Here is a 16,606-nt window from a genome sequence, read left to right on the forward strand (position 1 = left end):
TACATTGTCCTGTTCTTGAGCTTCCTATAAGTAGAATCATAAGTACCTACTGTTTGAGTCTGTCTTCTTTCACTTAACCCAATGTCTGTGAGATTCATCCATGTGTTAACTGCTATGAGGTCCATCCTCCTCTTTATTTGCTAATGGTAGCCTGGGATTACTTTAGGTTCATTCCAAAGCACAATGTTAACTTTTGTACTTTAAGCTTCTTAAAAACCTGGAGTGCCAATTTGGTGGCAGTCTCATTTAAGGGCTTTGAATGCCATTCTTGTGGAATGTATCAGGAGACTTGAGCTAGGTAATTATCTTAATCCAACTGAAATAGTTGGTCACAGTATACATTAGATGAGCATCTTGAATCAAACTTGAATATGCAGTCAACCTGAACAAAATGAGCTCAGTCACAGAGGGCCAGATTTCTTAATTAGTTCTCAGTGGCAAGAACATTTTATGTTTCCAAAAGTCAAGTACAAATTCTACAAGTGACACAATTCAAGAAGACTTCATAAGAGCGAAGTAAACAGGGCCTCCCACTGTCATTGGCAGCATCTGAAGCCATATTCATTTATTTCTCACTGTTAGTGCTCTTAGAAGCACCAATATGCTATAATAAAAAAGTAATGGTGAACTTTATTGAGGTATTATTGAATCAAGTAACACAGTGCAGCCCCTTCTGCTTGACCTTTGGCAGGCGGTTCTCGCCTTTTTTCTTTCTTCCTTTTCTCATTCTCCCTCATCCCATTTCTGTCAAAAGAAGCATATTGTGTATACAAATCCATCTTACTACATCTTATTCACTTAATCCTTTTACACACATGTATTATTTAAAAGTGGGAAGAATTTTAAAAGGCAAGAAATAAAATATAAATAATTTTTTTGTTTTTGTTTGGTTTTGCTTTATTTGATGTAGGATAAATTATTTGTACTTTAGAGACTGTATTTATAAATGTTAGGAACAGAATGTGGTGGTACAATGTGTTGACACTTTAAAAAAAATTACTATTCATGCTAATAATGAATGCAAGCCTCTCTTCCAAGGCTCAAATCCACATCTCTTGAAACTTCACTGGGGAAATAATAATCTACCAGTAGTCAATGCTGTAACTTACCAAATTTTTCCGTCTTCATTTATGCCAGTGTCAGCCTCTCTTTCTAGGTTGACCTTCTCCCAGTCTTATATAGGTAAATGGGGAAATTGCTATTATCTGTGTTAGCAGGATACCATTATAGCAACAGCATCTCCTATGCTTGATAAAAGAAAATACACACATAATCAAAGGAAATTTAATGAGTATTACATATCTTTAATTTCATAGTTCTCTGAAGGTTTAGAATATTTTAGTACTTAGTTTTCAGCTTATTGAAATTTAGTTTTCAGTTTTTAGTCTTACAGTTTAACTGAATTGTGCGAATGGTTTACATTTCTCTTATGGATCTGAAAAGATCCACTCCTCTCATATTCACATGCTAAATGACCCAAATAGCTGGATTTCCTCTTGCCTAAGTATTGAAAACTAATCATTCTGGCAGAGAGTTTGAAACTCCATGTAAATAACATTTTTAATGAGAAACAAAAAATTGTACTTATATTTTTTATTAGCATTTATTTGGCAATATCCAGGAAATCCTTTGGCATTTATTAGAAAATAATTAACATTATCTTGAGACATTTTTTCATTGCAAACATCTTACTTGGAGAAACCAAATAGCTCTTGACAGTGCTAATACCTCTTCATCCAGGTAGAAATGTGAATGAAAGAACTGAGCTCTGCCCAACTTAATGGGTAACAGAAGAAAAATAATTATAGGTATCCATTAAAAATCACACTTAGTATCTAGAAAGAAAGTAGCATGTCAAAATAAAGCTGCATGTTTCCCTTCTGATCTAATTTCAGCTTTTTCTCCTTGCCATCTGTTTGGTAAATGTGACTATGTTTGATATCATTTCACCTCTAAGCCTTCAATTCATGCCCAATTTCCTACTCCCAGTTACTACAGCCCTTCCCAGCAAATCATGCCTTTCACCCATGAGAAACAGATAATCAAACCAGAAGAAAATTGGTGGGCTGCTACTGGTTAAACCTGAACAATACAAACATCGAAAAGAAAAGAATTGTAATTGGTTTATACAACTTAATATATAAAAATCTATAATCCTATAGTGATGCATTTTTAGTGAACAATTTAAAAAATCTCCTTATTGCTACTATTGGAGGGGACTTTAAAACCATTTTCTTACTCTGAAATATGGTAATTTAAGGGAAAGATTCAAGCACATATCTTGCTTTTGCAGTAGAAACCATCTTTGAGGGTAGCCACAGAACCCCCGAGAGAATGTGCTAATACATTTAGAAGGAATGATGTAAAATATGTCAACAACAAGAAAAGCAGACTGTTAATAATTTTAAAACCTAGAATATATTAGTTTATGGTTATATGGGTGTTCATTATACAATTATCTCATCTTTTCCATATGTTTGAAATTTTTCATAATTAAAAAAATTGCCATCATGCCAACAAGCAGAAAATAAAATTATAAAGATGGTTACTTGAGTTAAAGAGACAAACTTTTATAACACATGCTTTCCGTATTTCAAAACCGCAGTTAAAATTACCAGCCTTATTATGAAAAGTTTCTGCAGGAGATAGGGGAAGCATGAAGGTTTAGGCAAAATCATCTCTTCCCCAATCCAGTAAATCAAATAACCATTTTTCAATAGGGAAGGATGAGTATATCTTTATAGAATAATAAACTCCCCAGAACTCAAAATAATAAAAGATTTCTCTTACTGGTATTTTAAAGGTTTATACCCATCTAATAAGAATATAAGACCAAACTCAGTGCCTGCATTTTGTACCCTCTGCTTTGTCTGTATCTGTAGTAGGAATGATGGACCCAGAAGTCTAGTGCCTTGCGCAGTGTTTGGCTAAAGGTAGCTAGACATACAGCATTGTTTACCAACATGCCAGTTTTCAACCCTAGTAGCCTTTCCTCTAAGAAAGCAGAAAAGAAGCCTCCTCCTCTCCAAGAGTATCAGAGGAAATGAAGAAAATATGGGATATATGTTTAAATATATACATATTTAAAGACTATTGCAAGTGGAAAAGATTATAACATTAAAAAACCACTCCTTAATTCTTATATAGTCAACATTGTTTCGTGAGTCCAAGATTTACACAGAATACTATATTAGATGCTCTAATGGAAATTTAGTTACAAAGGAAGTTTTAATCAACTTTGTGATTATTTGAAAGATTTTTTTATCATATTTCAGAGCTATTGCAGTGGCATTTTCTGAATTTTCTAACCCCTTTATATCCTCATTAATGAAACAGTTAAATTTACCCTGTATTATTTAACAAATAATTTAGGTGTTCTCCACCAGTATATAGTGTTTTCTTTGTCATATATTACATACTCACCAGTGACTGTGCCTTACTACTTTCTTCCGTGGATCAGTCTCATCATAGTGTTTTAATTATTTAAGCTCTGTAACATTTTAATGCCTAATAAAACAAGTAATCCCTTTCTCTTTGTTTATTCATCCAGATGAGATTTTAAATCATTTTGATGATTTCTCTAAGATTATGTTGAGTTTTTAAAACTTGGTTTGCCTTAAATCTGTTCATTGATTTGGAGACTGACAGATATAAAAGATGTAAAACTTTTTTACATGTAAGTTTACATATGTTTCTGTAAGTATATCCCCATATTATTTGTCTACATGTATCTATCTAAATGTGTGTATAGATATTGGTATACATTTATTTGAAAATACATAGATGTATGTTATATATTTATATGCTTATGTGACATTTCTCAAGGCTAAAATTCTAACTAAATATCATTATCAGAAAAAATAAAATGGGGAAAAACATCACAAAATATCCTTCCATTTTACATTATATACATTTAACTGTTTAATTAGGAGCTTGTACCTTAATCAATTGGTGATTTATTAATAAACAAAATTTGCTCTGGGATTTCAAGGACATATTTGAATCTCACTAATCTTGCAGTTTCAGTAGCCTAGAGGTTTAAGGGCTTTGAACTGAAACAAATCTCAGTCTGAAGTCTTGCCTCAGACACTTCAATAGCTACATGACTTTAAAGCAATTAGTAAACTTAGAGTTAAGTAACTTCTCTAAGCCCAATTGCCTCACCATAAAATGGAGATAATAATACCGCCTACCTCTTAGGGTTGTTGTTAGGATTAAATGAGATGATGTGTAAAAATAATAATTCCAGTGCCTGGTTCATAGTAAGCGCCCCCAAAATGTCAGCTATTATTTCAATCTAGCATAAGCTAACACCAAGATTTCAATGTAATTCATAGGCCTTCTCCCAAACAAAGTTTAGTAACATACAAACAGTGGAAAACAGTCTGAATTTGTTTAACTTGTTTCCCACTTTGAATATTCACTAAAAATAACGGTGAAGTTCTTTGATTCTTTTTGTGCATCATTTATGGTCTTTGCCTAATTCTTCCTGCATCTCTTTGGCTTTTTTCCCTTGGACTCAGTATCTTCTCCTTTTCCAGTCTTGTATTTATCTTTCACCTATTCCAATTTTGCCTAACCAGAGAGCAATGTATAAAGTGTCATAAAACTGGCTGAAACATGGGCACGGTAATCCTAGGTTAGCTGTGGCCATTCTAAGTTCAATATCTTTACTCTATCTTTTGTTTTTATTTTGTGAAGTCCTTAAGCATGAATTCCCAAGAAACCATGTCTTTAGTGTCTGCTGAATTTTGTAACCTCATTTCAATGCATATGTGACAGCTATAGACTAAATAGGCTAATGACTATAGGAAAAAATTATTTATTTATTTATTTGAAACAGGGTCTCACTATGTCGCCCAGGCTGGAGTGCAGTGGCATGATCGTGGCTCACTGCAGCCTTGACCCCTCGGACTTAAGCAATCCTCTTGCCTCAGCCTCCTGAGTGCTGAGACTCTAGGCACGAGCCACCATGTCAGGCTAACTTTTGTATTTTTCGTAGAAACAGGGTTTCACCATGTTGCCCAGGCAAATTGGTGAAAGCCACCACCATGCCCAGCCAGGAAAAACTAATTTATTAATTAAAATAATTAAGAGGCTACTGTGGACCAGGCATGTGGTTTACGAAATAAGATATTTATAAAACAAGTTTCAATTTGTACATCTATTTAGGAAACAATGCACATGCTTTGGAAATCCCATGTCTTCATTACAATTGTCATGAAAGAAGCATTGACTGAGATTGAGTTCCTGTATATTAATGAAATACCTATTTAATCATTACTTAAATGAGAAATTAAAACAAACACATTATTACTTTCTGATTGACATTAGAAAACTTTAGTTTAAACATGATTTTAGCTCGTGTTATCAATAGCAAGAGGATTTTCATTAGCGAATGCATTAAAATGAAATGATATGGGGAGATTTACCCCAGGTACAGAGTTGTTTGTTTTTTCTACCACTGTAGACAGTAGACTGTTTTCTAAAAAAAAAAAAAAATAACGTGACATAATTCAGGATCATGGAATCAATAAAGTTTTAACCCAACTCTTTCTTCAAACTAATGTTTTTAAAAATGTATTCCTGATTGAAAATAAAACTAAGAATTAGTTTAATTTCTTAATTTACATTCCCAAGTTTTCAATTGCTTAAATCGAATTGATCAAAACTATACTTTTTTTTTTTTAACAAACTGGCAGAAACGTTTAAATGCCATAAAACTCAGAGTTCTTGACTACTCTTTTATCGAGCAATGGTCCTTAAGTGATGACATCGATTGTCAAAGACATCTTCCAAAAATATAGCAATTTTTGAAAGAGAAACGAGATTGTCTTTTTAAGTAATATAACCTCTGTGCAATTTTCTTTTTTTTTTTTTGACCCTTTTTATTTCCTGAGGGTTTTAAGTAAAGACCTCCAATTTAAAACCGATTATTCCGCAGGAGCTGCTTTTCCCCCTCCCCCAACTGTAACCTTGCTGTAATCTCTGCCCTGTTATTTTCTGACTTTTTCACTTTGCTTAGCACTGAGCTATAGTTAGGATATAACCAAGACAGGGGTGTGAAATATGATGTGATACAATAGTTAGAGCAGATAAGTAATTTAAAACATATTAAATATCAACCTTTTCTTTCTTTTACACTGTCAAAATCCAAAAAATTCTTTCTTACTCTGTTTTTGGTGGTGGTGGTGGTTTTCTTTTTAACTGTATGGATTTCTGTGAAGCTACATCTTTAAATAATAAAATAATCTCAGAAATAATCATTATTAATGAATCATTATTTCTTATCTACAAGGTTCATAGCCTTGTATGAAGAGTGTGGAAGAATCACAACAATGAACAGAAGATATGTTTCTTGGGGAGCATGTTCAATCTAATTCAAGTAGATACATGGAGTCGTGAAGATAAATTCTGATCACACCGCATTCTGGTCATCATTGCCTAGTTGAAGAGGTTTATTGGAGAAGAACTATCAGTGTTTTAAAGCAGTGGTCTTCAAACGGGGGCACACAAAGACTTTCCAAGGGGCGCACATAAATATAAATAGTTTTAAGGTAATCCATTTTCAGTTTTTTTTTTTTCTGTTTGTTTTTTGAGACAGAGTCTCCCTCTGTCGCCCAGGCTATAGTGCTGTGGTGTGATCTCGGCTCACTGCAGCCTCTGCCTCCTGGGCTCAAGCGATTCTTGGGCCTCAGCCACCCAAGTAGCTGGGACCATAGGTGTATGCCACCTTGTCGGGCTAATTTTTGTATTTTTTGTAGAGACAGGGTTTCAACATGTTGGCCAGTCTGGTCTTGAACTCCTGACCTCAAGTGATATGCCTGCCTCGGCGTCCCAAAGTGCTGAGATTACAGGCATGAGCCACCACCACGTCCGCCCATTTTCAGTTCTTAATATTCAATATGTTCTCCCTAAACTTCCTGAGAAGTTACCAATTGCCTGGTTTGCCTTTGCCCATCTCCCTCGTTTCCCTCTCATACTTATCCCGGAGCTGAAATTGTACAATGGTGAGCTGCCATAAGTACAACCCACTCCCCCTTGTGATACCAAACAAGAGGCAGATGGACCGTTCCTTTAATCAAAGAATCACAAGCAATTGTTTATTCAGAGATAAATTTACAGTTAAATTCTATTTCTTAGGATTACTTTTTATCAATATAATCTATTTTTGAGGTTTTGATCAATTGTTTACTACTAATAAAAGTAATGACAACTAAAACCAAAAGAAATATTTTAACAATGCATTGTGTGCATTGTAACAACATTTTTATTATTTTAACCTGAGCATTATGGTCACAGGAAAATTTTAAACTAAATTTACATATATATTGCTGCAAAGAATTATGATAGGGTGATCCATAAAGATTTTCAAGCATAAACGTATATTACTTTAGGGTAACATTCTATAGGGGAAGTGGAATGAAAATACAATTTCAAGGACAAAAATTTCTAACTTTGTTTTTTAATGAATAATGAGTCTCAACTTGTTATAGTATTTTTATCTCATTAAAGACATTTAACAGAGTGGTGTAACATTTAATTTGTTTATTTTTTATTTATTTTTTATTATACTTTAAGTTCTAGGGTACATGTGCACAACGTGCAGGTTTGTTACATATGTATACATGTGCATATTTATAACATTCCAGAAATTGGCATCTTTTGAAATTAATTAATTATATAAAATATATGTTATACATGTGCTAAGGTGTGCATAATTAACATTCATTTGGTGACATTAGAGCAAAACATTGGAAAACCTCTCTTCTAAAGGATAGTTTCTGCTTGGTAGTTAAGTCATTTCTTCTAATATTTAAAAAATCTGGCTCTAGTAATAATATATTGCAGTAATTTCATGATAAAACAAAAGAAAATCCCTATCATGAAACTTTCCAGGGAGTCCAAGCTGATCTGAACCTGTATTGAAGGATGCGAGAGCATAATTCATCAATGGGTTGGCGGAATATGGATTCATTTTCTACTTTTAGTCATTTCAGCTGGATGTAATAAACTGCTTTCTCTCTAAATGCAGCTTTGTCACACTTGTTCTCGCTAGTTATGGGTTGCTAGTTGCTAGTTTCCTGTTGCCACTTTTAGTTTTAGAGTGATAGCCTAGCTCAATTTATCAATCACTACAATACCAGTTTTCGGGGGCAAATGGGCAGCACTGTGAAGTCTGAGAGTGGGGTGTTACTGGAACCAGATTGTAAACAAGAAAATGTTACTTTCAAAATCTCTGGGTTGGAAATAAAAAGTCAATAACAACCTGCTGCTCAACATCTTATGTCAATTTCTGGGACTAAATGAAAGAATATAATGTTTATAGAGAAGAAAATCAACAATAAATGACTTGTGTAAATAATAATTGGTATATATACATATACTACCCTCTTAGCTATCTTGGGCAATGTAATTATAACACGTCAGAAGAAGAATTAAAATTCATATGGCTAGGCAAAATGTTTTAAGATAAATAGGTAATCCTTGAGGATTAACAACACTCTTCCAATTTAAGGGAAAAAAAGTTGTCTCATAACGAATGTTACAGTCAGTTGCCTGAGTTAGTGTTTCCCATAAAATGCAACTCCCAGAAATACTCCTGAAAAGAGAAGAATCTACAGCTTGCAACACTATAATGTACTTTTTCTGAGTCTTGATTTCTCTAGAAATTAAAACATTGTTTGGAAATATGGGGCAAGACCAGATTGTAAACTGCAAATTGTTAAATACTTCAAAAGAAAGAAACAATACAATAAGTTGGTTATGTAAATTGGATTATACTAGTGGCAGAATGAAAAGTGAACTAGAAGCAGCCACAGAAGAAACAAGAAGGCTGTTGGAAGGAATTGCTGTAGTCTAGATAAGGGGTGACGATAGTTTAGTCTGGGGTGTGGCAGTGGAGAACAGGGAGAATGGAAAGGTTTAAGAGCTATCTGACAGATGAAATGGAAAGAAATTGATGATGAGTGGAGAAAGATATGTGAGGAGGGTCATGTCAAAAGTTACTCTCAGGATTTTGGCTTAATTCTAAAGTAAGAAATGATGCTTTAAAAAATGTTTTTCCTCATAGATAGTCTTAATGTTCTCATACATGTGGGTAAATTGCCAGGTGTATTCTCTTCAAGTAAAGACAACTTTAGAGGGCACACGTTTAGATTTTTGCAAATTATGTTCCCTCAACAGGTGTTTTAAGAGCTCCAAGAGGCACTATGTAATAAAGTAGAAAGGTGATACAATTACGAAGTTAAAAAATGCAAGTTGCAATGCACTTTCTATGGTATGACCACATTTAATTTAAGCCCTAAAGCTCTGTATTTGCACATGGACATCTATGATATACATAGAAAAGTTCTTAAAGGAGACTTGAAACTGTTAAAAGTGGTTATATTGGGGAAAAGAAAGGAATGGGAGTTAATGAAGGTGACAATTTAATTACCATCTATACCTCTGTATTGTTTGAATTCTTAACAGTAAAACATATATATCTACAGTTAAGATAAAACAACAAAAAGAGTGATATAAAGTTGTCTTATTGTCTTTGGTGAAAGACAATATATATACTAAATGTCTTGGACAACTGGTGTAAGTAAGTGCCAGGCACATTGGTAAGTTCAGAGGTGTGCAAATGATTACATTATTTCTTATTACTAGCATCCTGGGATAGAGAGAGAAGGTCTGTGCTCAGGCAGTGGACGTGGATTCTAACTGTTACTATGCTGCTTGATATCACAGGACTCTGGGCCACTCAATTCATCCTCAGGCTCTCAGGTTCCTTATCTGTTACATTAGAAGGTCAGGCTAAATCAGGGGTGGCAAGCCAATTAGCATGGCCCCCATTCTCCAAACTCTCACTCTTGGTAGGTATTTCTTTTTTCTTCTTCTTCTTCTTTTTTTTTTTTTTTGAGACGGAATCTTGCTCTGTCACCCAGGCTGGAGTGCAGTGGCACGATCTCGTCTCACTGCAAGCTCCGCCTCCTGGTTGGTAGGTATTTCTGTGTCCGGAATTGGTGGGTTCTTGGTCTCACTGACTTCAAGAACGAAGCCGCGGACCCTAGCGGTGAGTGTTACAGTTCTTAAAGGCGGTGTGTCCGGAGTTTGTTCCTTCTGATGTTCAGATGTGTTCGGAGTTTCTTCCTTCTGGTGGGTTTGTGGTCTCGCTGGCTCAGGAGTGAAGCTGCAGGCCTTCGCGGTGAGTGTTACAGCTCTTAAGGTGGCACTTCTGGAGTTGTTCGTTCCTCCCGGTGGGATCGTGGTCTCGCTGGCTTCAGGAGTGAAGCTGCAGACCTTCACGGTGAGTGTTACAGCTCGTAAAGTCAGTGTGGACCCAAAGAGTGAGCAGTAGCAAGATTTATTGCAAAGAGCAAAAGAACAAAGCTTCCACAGTGTGGAAGGGGACCTGAGGCGGGTTGCCACTGCTGGCTCCGGCAGCCTGCTTTTATTCTCTAATCTGCCCTCCACCCCCATCCTGCTGATTGGTAGAGCCGAGTGTCCTGATTTGATAGGGTGCTGATTGGTGCATTTACAATCCCTGAGCTAGACACAAAGGTTCTCCACCTCCCCACTAGATTAGCTAGATACAGAGTGTCACACAAAGGTTCTCCAAGTCCCCACCAGAGTAGCTAGATACAGAGTGTGGATTGGTGCATTCTCAAACCCTGAGCTAGACACAGGGTGCTGATTGGTATGTTTACAAACCTTGAGCTAGATACAGAGTGCCGATTTGTGTATTTACAATCCCTGAGCTAGACATAAATGTTCTCCACGTCCCCACCAGACTCAGGAGCCCAGTTGGCTTCACCCAGTGGATCCCGCACTGGGGCTGCAGGTGGAGCTGCCTGCCTGTCCCGCGCCCTGCGCCTGCACTCCTCAGCCCTTGGGTGGTCGATGGGACTGGGCGCCCTGGAGCACGGGGCGGCGCTCATCGGGGAGGCTCGGGCGGCACAGGAGCCCATGGAGGGGGTGGGAGGCTCAGGCATGGCGGGCTGCAGGTCCCAAGTCCTGCCCCGCGGGAAGGCAGCTAAGACCCGGTGAGAAATCGAGAGCTGCGCCGGTGGGCTGGCACTGCTGGGGCACCCAGTACACCCTCCGCAGCCGCTGGCCCGGGTGCTAAGCCCCTCATTGCCCGGGGCCGGCAGGGCCGGCTGGCTGCTCCGAGTGCGGGGCCCGCCAAGCCCACGCCCACCCGGAACTCCAGCTGGCCCGCAAGCGCCGCGCGCAGCCGCGGTTCCAGCTCGCGCTTCTCGCTCCACAGCTCCCTGCAAGCTGAGGGAGCCGGCTCTGGCCTTGGCCAGCCCAGAAAGGGGCTTCCACAGTGCAGCGGTGGGCTGAAGGGCTCCTCAAGTGCCGCCAAAGTGGGAGCCCAGGCAGAGGAGGCGCCGAGAGCGAGCGAGGGCTGTGAGGACTGCCAGCACGCTGTCACCTCTCATTTCTAACCCATCATGGCTCTCTTTCTGCTGAGACGAGATCTACCAATTGGCGTTGGCACCCTAGAAGAAAGGTATTTGTCATCACAGATCACAGATTACCTGAAGAGGCATAATAGACTGTTAGAAAGAGCATAGGCCTTGGAGACAGGCAAACCTGGATTACATTTTTCAGTGCCATTTACTGAGCTGTGTAAATTCAGACAAATGAATTAACCTCTCTGAGCTTCAGTTCTTTCATCTGTAAAATAGATACGATACTTCCTACCTCAGTAGTTTGAATGTGTCCCCTCCAAAATTCAAGTGTTATCATTTTGATAGTGTTAACAGTAGAATTTAATTACACTCAGATTTAAAAAAAGGTATTAAGAAGTGGGGCCTGAAAGAGGTGATTAGGCCATGAGGACGCCTTCTTCATTAATGGGATTAAATCCCTTATTAGAGAGCCTTCACAAAGCATTTGGCTAGCTTGCTCTTCTGCTTTCTGCCATGTAAGGTCTTATCAAGAATGCCCTCAACAGACCAAGTGCTGGCACCTTGATCTTGAATTTCATAGCTTCCAGAACTGTGAGAAATGAACTTGTGTTCTTTATAAATTACTCAATCTCAGTATTTTGTTATAGCCACACTAACAGACTAAGGCCATTATCTATTTTTGTTGTTGTGTGCCCTGTTAGGAGCTGCCTCCTCTCAGCTCCTCAAACTAAAAATGCTTACATCTGCCAAAATCTATTTCTTCATCACAGTTAGTTCAGCAAAGATAGACTATACTATTCAAGGCTTCAGTCTCAATGCCAATACACAAGGGCTCTGCACAGACCTTGCAGATACCTCATCTGTGCACGCAGCTTTAGAGGTATGATACTTGATATTCAAGAAGGGAATCAAAGTGGAGTGGTTTCTCTTTGAAGAGCAATTTAAATATCCTGTGTTGATCTTCAGTCATGAACAGGAGTGGTCTTTGTATGAATTGAGAAGCCAACAAAAGTGGTTGTGTCTCTGCTCCCCACTCCCAATTTGGAAACCCTGTGAGCATGACTAGGTGGTCTGTATGATGTAATTTGATTTGTTAGAATGTGAGTGGCTTACAACCATCATTTGTGAGTAAATTACTTAGCCGTATTCTTCTTTACAACTGGCTGAAGAAACTTACTTGATGGTATAATATAATTTATTCCTGTGAATAAGTGAGTGACCTTCACATCTCAATCCATCTCCTGTGAGTTATGGGCCTTTTTTCACTCGGGAAAATGGCCTGTGTTTTACCACTGCCTACCATTTTCCACATTCCATTCCACTAATTGTGTACATAAATAAGACAGTCTAAGATGCTGAAGAAAATTATATTAACATACTAAATACCAAAATAATTCTTGGTGTATACCAAAGCATCTTTTTTCTAAAGGTCTGCAAGCAACATTTAAACATTTTGTTTCTGTATTGACAGTCCTCTTAGCTAGAGTAAATCAATAGTATTAATCCCATTTTATAGATGGGAAAACTAAGGCTCAAAAAGAAATTGGCAACCTGGAGCCCAGTGGTACAGAGGCAAGTCATAGAACATGTAGCAGGAAAGGAAGTGGCTAAGTGGTGTATGGAATACACTGATATATTGGATTTTAGATTGTTTGTATAGTTTGTATTCTACTTTGCTTAATGAATAATAACTAATATTTGTTGAATTTTACACATGTTGTAGGCATTGTTCTAAGCATTTGACATAAACTGGATTACTTAGTCCTGGTGATAGTCCTTTGAGGTGGTCATTATAATGAATATCCTCATTTTACGGATGAGACAGAAAAAGTAACTTGTCCAGGATCACAACGGGACAGGTGAAAAGCTATCAAATCAGAATATGTGATGGATTTTCTTGACTTCTTACTGATTTGTTTCCAAAGGGAGTTGAAGAGACTTCAGAATTCACTCGGTTTAATATTTTTCAGGATGTTATGATTGTACCATTCTGTATCCCTAATCCTAATCTAAAAATGATAAATGGCAAACTCCTAGGCTTTTTATTTTTTTGAGGGAGACTGCATATTCAATTGCTTGTTTATTTATTTTTGAGACGGAATCTCTCTCTGTCTCCCAGGCTAAAGTGCAGTGGCGCGATCTCAGCTCACTGTAATCTCTGCCTCTCAGGTTTAAGCGATTCTCCTGCCTCAGCTTCCCAAGTAGCTGGGATTACAGGTGTGTGCCACCATACTCAGCTAATTTTGTATTTTTGGTAGAGATGAGGTTTCACTATGTTGGCCAGGTTGGTCTCAGACTCCTGACCTCAGGTGATCCACCGCCTCAGCCTCCCAAAGTACTGGAATCACAGGTGTGAACCACTGTGCCTGGCCTAATTTGCTCTTTTAGCAAGTTTTGAGATGATTCCTGCACACACTAAATTTTGAGAACCTCTGATTTGTTTTCACATGGTTCTCTATGCAGCCTAGGAGGTGCTCTGATGGCACTGAGCAGCCATAAGGAGGAATGAAGTAAGTGGGACGGGAAGGTGGTCAGCACTTAACAGGTGAAGCTCACCCCTAGTTCAACTTTAGTTCCTCTGACTTTCTCCTTTATATTTTGAGGTTTTCAATAATATTTAATGTGAAGGGTCCTACAGATTAAAAAAATAAATAAAGTTGAAAATCCAGCCTAGTTCAATTTCCTCTCCACCCACTTTATAGAGTCAGAGACTAAGACTCAGAGATAATGGAATGTTTTTTTCAAGATAATCCAGTTTAATGGTAGTGATGAGACTGGAACCCTTGGCTTCCCAAACTTTGGGCTGTTTCCCTGTCACCATACTACAGGCACCAACTGCTAACTTTCAGAATAGCAGCTCTTAAAAATAAAGACAAAGAATGTGAACACGTATAGTCGGTAAATTTCCCCAAAAGGCCCAACACAAATAGAAGATAAAAGGCAGCAGGCAGTCAGCGTGCTATGGTTTGAATGTGTCTCCCAAATGTTCATGTTTTGAAAACTTAATCCTCAATGCAGCAGTGATGAAAGGTGGGACCTTTAAGAGGCAATTAGGCCATGAGGGCTCTACCCTCATGAATGGATTAATGCTGTTACCACATGAATGGATTAGTTATCTTGGGAGTAGGCTCTTGATAGAAGGATAAATTCAGCCCCATTTTTGTCTCAAGTTTGCTTCTTTCTGTTTTCTGCCATGGGATGGCTCTCACCAGATGGTCAAGCAGATGCCAGTGCCATGCCCTTGGACTTCCCAGTCTCCAGAACAGTGAGCCAAATAAACTTATTTTAAAAATTACCCAGTCTGTGGTATTGTGTTATAGCATCTGAAAACAGACTAAGACAATGTGTATATGACATGAAGGGGAATGAAGTGCAGTTTGCTAGAGAAACTGCAGAAGTTCTTCTGAGCCCCAAGGGCTGTGTACACCAAGAATTTTTTTCTGTGATTTTTGGCTTTTTGAGCAAAAGAATGGTATGAAGACAAGAAGGAAAAAAAATCAGTATGAAAAGAATTTTGGGGATGTAAATGTGGCTCAAAATTGGAGTTTCAAAGTTTACAAATAGAAATGTGACAAAGGAAAAGAAAATGTGGACACCATTTTAAGCATCAAGTTAGAGTATCTTCCTGGAAAGAAAGTCAGACCTTCGGAATAGAAAAAAGCAGTAAACAAAAACTAACTATAGTCAGGATGACAGACAGTTACTCCCAAGGTAAGAAATGTCCTCACTAGGGCTGGAACCCCATTGTGTTGGTTGGCACCTAATTTCATAGTGTGGGTGCTTAGCAGGGCTCAGTAGGAAGTGCATTGTTTTCCTAGAATATGTACTTTGGGAAGAAACCACATCTTACTTCTGATCTTTCACAAGGAGGTAAATAAGAAAGCCACAATTAGCATGGGGTGGGGGGATAAATTTTTAAGGACTTTGTGATCTTTTACATTGTTGGACATGAAAAGATTTTTGGTCATTTGTTCTATTTGGGGGGTCATGGTTTTAAAGAGAAGAGCAGACTTGTTATGGGAATAGCTGGCTATCTAGATGATGTTGAAAAAAGGATAGTGTTTTTTGGAGTATAGCTTAAATTTGCAGATGAATAGGCTCCTGAGAAAGTAGAGCATTTCTCATGATAATGTGTATAATTGAATAAAAAGGATTACCAATGAAGTTCTAGGAAAAAGTAGAATATTGTGCAGATGGAACTGCAAAAACAAAACACAAACGGAATTATACACATGAATGGATTTTATAAATTGCAAACTATCATATAGATAGCACAAGCGGTACCCAGCCATTCTTAAAGAGAAAATGCAGTAAACAGGATTAGAAATAATATTTGTGGAGTACGATATTGATAAGACGATACTAGAGAACAAACACAAAGTGAACTCAGATTTGTAATGCAAGGAAGAAAAGATAATGCAATAGTTGTTATTGGAATCTGCTTCGATAATGGCTGGAATATAGCAAGGAAATTTTCTTGCTAGGTATGGAATCTATAAAACCAGAAGTGGAAACATGACAAAAAGCAAGTGGGTGAAGTTAAAAGATAAATAAAAGTCACACGATTTTTAAAAGTCTGTTGAAATTGTTTTATTTAACAGATTTGAGAAAAGATGCAAAGAACTTAAAGAGGGTTTTAAACTATATTTGCAGCCAAAGTATTCGGAAAGCATAGGCTATAACTTAGGGTTGGGCTGGGTTTGTTCCTCAGACAAAAATGAAGTAAAACTGCTAACTTAGGTTTTAATTTTAACTTCTGAATTATAAAGAAGGATCTTCAATGAGAAAATGAAGAACAGAGAGATTGAGGCTTATGGAAAGGGAATGAATGGTAAAAGAACATGTAAGAATTTAAAATTAATTTAAGCCACGTTTAGATCACTGGTTCTCAACCCTGGCTGCATATTAGAATCACAAGAGAAGCTTTTAAAAATACTTGCAGAGATTCTGATTTAATTGGTCTAAGGTGAGGACCCAGGCAGGGGCATTTTTTAAAATCTCCCAGGGGGATTCTAATATGCAGTCATTTTTGAGAACCATTGCCCTGGATAAACTAATTATACACCAGAATTCACAAAGAACTCACAGGTGTTACAGGTGGAGAACAGAAGCGATGTCAGAGACTGGAGATGTTATTTTTTTTTTAATGCAGAAATGTAGACCCTGGAAGCTATAGAACAACAAGTCTGACACTCTCCCTTAAT

General features: G+C 37.6%; 1 long non-coding RNA gene across 1 annotated transcript in view; it reads right to left on the reverse strand.

Moving 5' to 3' along the window:
* LOC129532083 (uncharacterized) overlaps window positions 1-16,606 on the reverse strand; it is a 50,276-nt gene that overhangs the window by 15,750 nt on the left and 17,920 nt on the right. Inside the window, exon 2 of the long non-coding RNA XR_008677710.2 lies at window positions 1,110-1,247. This is a non-coding gene — a long non-coding RNA (uncharacterized lncRNA). The remainder of the gene's footprint in view (window positions 1-1,109; window positions 1,248-16,606) is intronic.

This window comes from Gorilla gorilla, chromosome 11 (assembly GCF_029281585.2).
Source record: "Gorilla gorilla gorilla isolate KB3781 chromosome 11, NHGRI_mGorGor1-v2.1_pri, whole genome shotgun sequence".
Lineage (NCBI taxonomy): Eukaryota > Metazoa > Chordata > Mammalia > Primates > Hominidae > Gorilla > Gorilla gorilla.